Genomic DNA, 5,908 nt, shown 5'->3' on the forward strand with positions numbered 1-5,908 from the left:
CACCGCTGCCGATGGTGGTGGCAGCTTTTTTGGGTCCAGGGCCCATGGGATTGGACTGCGAAGCGGGGCCCCGAATGGACTGATTTGCCCCAGACCCTGCTCGGGTTGCCTCTGCATGCGGCTTGGGGGCCCATGACCCCCACTGGTGCAGCCTATGGGGTGTGCAGTCCCCTGCTGTTTAGAAGTTAGACAGCTCTGTCATTAAGTGAAGTGAACTGTGTTTTAAAATAGTAAGGCAAACCATTCATGCAGAAAGTGTCTGTTTTAGGGCCTCATAGAGTTATAGGACATTTATACACATAACTTTTCATCCTGAGATGTGCCAGAGATCCATCAGGTTGGAGCAGACTCGATTAACCAAGTCTGCTCTGCGTGCGAGCTGCGCTCCTTTGCATGTGGTTGTATAAGTGGTGAAATTCATGTCAGCACACAGAAAACGGCAGCTTTTGAACTAAAACACCTCCGATTTGTTTTAGTTGAAAAGCGTGCTGCCGCCATTTTCTCAGCACTGATATGCATTTCGCCACTTATACAACTGCATGTGCCACAACACCCGGGTGCAAGCACGTGTACAAATGCCAGTAGAGTCACAGAGATGTAGGGCTGGAAGGGACTTCCACAAGTCATCTAGTCCAAGCCCCTGCCTGAGGCAGGATCATCCCTATCCAAACCATCCCATTCAACCATAATCTAAAATCCACATAAAACTACCCTCAACCCTGATGCAACATAGACCTAACACCCTAACCTGCCACAGGAAAAGCAGGGGAACCATGGCAGACAATGTCCTACTTCTATAAAACGCTGTCAATATATGCTCAAGAGATCCCGGCTCCCTGCTACAGAGGAAGACAAAACCCCCAGAGTCCAAACCAATCTGACCGTGGGGTAAAATTCTTTCCTGACCCCGAATACGGTGACTGGTCTGACCTGAGCAGAGGGGCAAGACCCTCTCCCCAGAAACCTCCAGCTTTGCTCCTAGCAGGAGAATCAGCACACCCCGGTTGAATTTCCCAGCCTTAGCTGTAGCCAACACAAATGTCTCTTGGGAGGCTTAAAACCACCCTGACACATATTCTTCTTCAGAACTCCACAGAGATGGGATTTATGGAGAAGAAATCACATGCACTGAGTTACCTCCCCTGCAGAACAAGAGCAAAGTCCTGACTCCCCAACACACTGTATCTATTTATCAATTCATCCATTTTCAAATAAGCCTAAAAGGTCACTTCAGCATTTGCCCTACTGTTAGTGCACAGCAACGCATCTTTATACAAATATTTATTTACTAGCACAAATAAAGAATGCTGTAAGCTGCTACCGTGTAAGTTTTATGTGTGCAGACCACGTCTTCCTGCTGTGGTCAGCCTATGGGACATAACCCAGAGAGGCAGTGATCAAAAGTCTCTTTCACTCTTCCAGTCTTGCTCCCTCCTCTCTATGAATGCCATTGCTCAATTTACAAACTTAAACATTACCCTTTCTGCCCACACAGGATGACCTGCAAACACAGATAACAGAATGCAGGGTTGAGATTTAAAAATGTCTATTCCTCCCTCTCAGTGGTGACTAAGCAGTCGAGCTCAAGTTACTTTTGACTCTATATGCTTGTCTGCTCAGCGTGACCTTCCAGCACAAACCACAGTGAATATGATGTATAAAACCCAGTTAAATCTAAAGGATTACCCTGAATGCCAGTAGTGCTGTACAAACAAGAAGGAAGATGTGGAGCTGTCGATGTGCAGACCAGATTGTGTTATTTGTACTCAGGACCCATAGAAATGTACTGTATTATGTTTCAAACCTTAATAGCCCTGTTCATGTGGAGTAGCACTTCACTCCCTCCCTTGTCCCACTGACTTTTGAAGGCGTGGTTGTGACTTCCTAAAACATGGGAGAGGCCAACTGAAAACTATGGGCCTCACAAAAGAATGACGAGATGAAAATCTATATGTGGTGTTAGGCAGGAAGGCAGATTAGATGATCATGTTGGCCTAAGAATCTATGGCTCTGTGGGCATGTCTACATGTGCTTCTGATCCGAGATCGGTTTACTTGCAAGTAAACTACAGTACTTGTGAGTAAATGTTCCTGGGCAGGCATCTACATGCGCAGGGATGTGGCAGCAGATCTGCTGCTCTTAGCAGCAAACTGCTGCACTTCCTGCGGCCCTGCAATGAGCCCCCGCGTCCCCTGGGAGCAGCTTGACACTCTGGCTGCAGCTGGCAGCCGTCTTGAAAAGCCAGGCCTGCTCTCTGCTCCCTGGCCAGCCACTTCTCTGTCCAGGAGAGGCGTGCACTGCGCAAGGGCAGCATGTGGCAGTTCTCTTCTCACCACTTCTGCCTCCCCGTGCCCTGGCTGCTCCAGCCCCTGCCCCTGGCAGTGATGACTAGCACTCTGGGCTCCTCCTGGCCACTGTGCTGGCCCTACTGGCCTGCCGTGCCACCTGCTGACTGGCCCATGGCTGTCTGCACCCTCTTGGCTCCCCCACATGCAGCGACTGCCTGCTGGGCCACAGCATGCTGTCCCAGGGCCGCTGCTGCTGCACAGGTGCCACCTGGACCCCGTCCAGCTGGCTGGACCCCACCAGGGATGCTGCTGAGGGGTTGCTGGATGCCACTGTTGTTGTGCCCCTGGCCATTGTTGACCAATGTGGCACCTTCATGTATGTGAGTTATGGCTGGGCGGGCAGCGCCAATGACACCCAAGTGTTCCTCAACACTGACCTGCCAGGCCCGGGTGCAGAGTGGTTGTTTTATGCCGGAGGTGCTGGAACTGCAGCTGGGAACTGCAGTGGTCCCACCTCTCCTTATCAGGGACCCTGCCCTGGCTCATGCAGCCCTACACCAGCCAGCTGGATCCATGCCAGGCCCACATCAACTGGTGCCTGGGCCAGACCTGCGCCCTGGTGGAGTGCACCTTCGGCCACCTCAAGGGATGCTGGTGCACCCTCACCACCCGCCTCAAGTTTGCCGAGGACAGCCTCCCCCAGGTTGCTGTTGCGGCCTGTGTGCTGCATAACGTCCGTGAGGTCAAGCAGGAGCTCTTCTATGAGGGCCGGGGAGACGAGGTGGTGAGGGCAGATGATGCCTGGCAGGGATAGTACTACGTGGCTGGGGCTGGCATGGCTTATGGCTCTACTTGGCCCCGGATGGCAGCGATGGTGTGCAGCTCTGGGTGGTGTTCTTGGACAGCACAGCATGGTGCACAGGTGTTTGGGCAGAGCCCCCGTTTCTGAGCAAGGAGCTAATGCTGTTGGCAGCCAGCGGTGACATGGTGGGCCATGCCTCGTGGCTGGGGCTGAGGCTGGAAAGCTGCTGGGGCAGGCACTGGCCTGAGCTGCTGCTGAAGGCTGCAGGTGGGAAGCTTGGTGGGATGGACTGCTAGTGCCCTAGGGCACCCTCTCTAGGGACATGGGTGCCAAGCCAGGCCAGGGGCTCAGGCAGACTGCCCATGCTGCTGTACACAGCATGGCTGTGGCCTGGATCTGGGGATGCAAGGATCTCTGTCAGCTGCTGCATAAAGGGCATGGATTTGTGAGCACACCCCAACCAATGGTCATGGTCAGAGATGGAAACCCACTGTGCCCACGAGGCCTTGACCTTTATGCAGCACTGCCAGCTCGACGAATAGCACCCATGCTCCTACATTAGGCCTGACAGCCCCTCATACTCATGAGCATGGGCGCATCCACCCCATGCAAACTGGCTCTGCACCTCTGTCTCATCCCACAGTGCCACTAGGTCAGCAGCCTCCTCTATAGACCAGCTGGGGCCCTGGGTGGCAGGCATGGGTGTGGGGAAGGATAAGGCCATCAGGGCTTCCATGCTGGCTCTCTGGGCCTCTGTGCGGCTGTCCCTGTGCTGCCAGCCCTGGGCAGCTGCATTAAGTGCCCAGCGTGGGGCTGCAGTGTGGGAGTGGCAGCCACGTGGCGAAGCAATGCCCCACAGCACTTGCAGGCTCCAGGCAGGCTGCTGGGTGTGGGCTGCGGGCAGCTGGGCCTGGAAGCTGACAGGCCTGGAAGGAGCCAGGAGCATCCTGCAGGCCTGGACGGCATGGGCCTGGCAGCCACTCAGCATTGTGGCGCCAGGCAGTGGTGCCAGGGTTCAGGCAGGCTGGTGCAGCTAGCCTGTGGCCTGCCCAGGGGGACACAGGCATCTAGAGTGGCCTCAGGCTCCCTGCACCTGTGCCCCAGGGCTCAAAATGCCTGCAAGCTTTTAAGGCCCTGAAGCTGGGGCTGCCATAGAGCTGGCCCAGCCCTGGGGTAGGAGAGGCTCCCAGACCCTAAGCCCTGGGGCTAGTCTCAGGCTGGTCCCCTAGCGACAGGGCTGACCAGGAGCAAATCTGCTCCTGGGTGGCATTTACACGTGCGTTACTGTGCAGTAACTACAGGTTTCCCTCACTTTATGCAGGTTCTGTATGTGCGAATTCGCTCTTATGCAGTGACCCTTTTTATACCAAAAATGTGTTATATGCAAGGTAAATTCACCTTTATGCCATCGGTGTGGTGGAAGCGCACAGTCAGCTGCTTTGTGCAGTGCATTGTAGGAGTTACACACACCAAACTATAGTCTCCTGTGTGGATCTGTGCTCCTCACTCGTTGTCTGTGACACATGTTTCTGCAGTTGCCGCTAAACATTCACCACCGCCCTGTGCTTGTGTGTACTATCTGCTGTTGGTGAGTACCAAAATTGTCTTGTAAAAGTGGTAGAAATGTGTCTGGGGGTCAGTACAGTCGAGATCTTGGAAAGTATCCCTATTTGTTACATTGTAAAGTGGGTTTCCTTTATGCAAATTAGAGTTACGCACCTTTTTCCAGGAACGCACGTACCGCGTAAAGTGAGGGAAATCTGTACTTGCAAGTCAATTTTCTACTTGTATTTGCAGGTAGCAAATTTACTCACAAGTAGTAATTTTTATTGCACAGTAAGAGTGTGCACATGTAGACATGCGCACTGACTGCACAGTACACTACACAATGCAGAAAAGCATCTTGTGTAGACACACCCCGTTACTGTGATAACAGTATTTGTGAATGAGAGTGCTACTCAGCCCAAATATGTTAGAACCTCAGTGTTTAATAAAGCCAAGTAGAAAAAGGGCACCAAGTGCCTGAAAGGTAGGTGCATCAGAATAGTTTAGGGTTTTTAGCAGGGTAAAGGACTACACCAGCTCTTAGCACTCACTTGTTTCTTGACTACAGGGATGTCAAAGGTATGGCCTGTGTGCTGGATCCAGCTTGTAGAACTGTTTTATTCAGCCTGCCAGGCTATTGGTGGGCTACCAGAAGTTGAAGATAGGGCTACAGGGTGTAACTGGCTGCAGAATTTGAGGCCCTTGGATTCTGATGGACATATCTTGGTGACAGGAGACTAAGGGCTGTACAGATGCAGCCCTTGCTTACCTTGTGGCTGTCAGACCCCTGCCACTGCCCCAAGATCCTTGCAGCCAATGGACCCCAGCCATGGCCACCAACCCATCACAACTGTTGCTGGCCCTGTGGATCCAGCCCAGGAAGAGCCCCATGGTGCAGATCTGGTCTGGAGCCCAGGGTGAGTTTGACACACATACTTTAGGGCTTCTGACAGTCATTTGAAAAGGGCAAGAAGGATTCCCACACACACACACACACACACACACACACACACACTCTCTCTCTCTCTCTCTCTCTCTCTCTCTCTCTCCACATGAATGTGTTATATAAGCTTCTAGTTTTGGGTTTTTTCCCCTGTTTTCTGAAGCACAGGCCACAACTAAAAGTGAGAGCTTTGACTGGGGTGCACTGGCGTTAATTCTGGGGAAATGTGATTACTACTCAGAGAAGCAGGTCTTGCTATCTTATCCTCTCTGGCAAAGAGCTTGATAGGAGGGTGGTATAATAATAAATTAGACACAAATGTGGCCTCAG

This window comes from Alligator mississippiensis, chromosome 2, assembly GCF_030867095.1.
Source record: "Alligator mississippiensis isolate rAllMis1 chromosome 2, rAllMis1, whole genome shotgun sequence".
NCBI classification, from domain to species: Eukaryota; Metazoa; Chordata; order Crocodylia; family Alligatoridae; genus Alligator; species Alligator mississippiensis.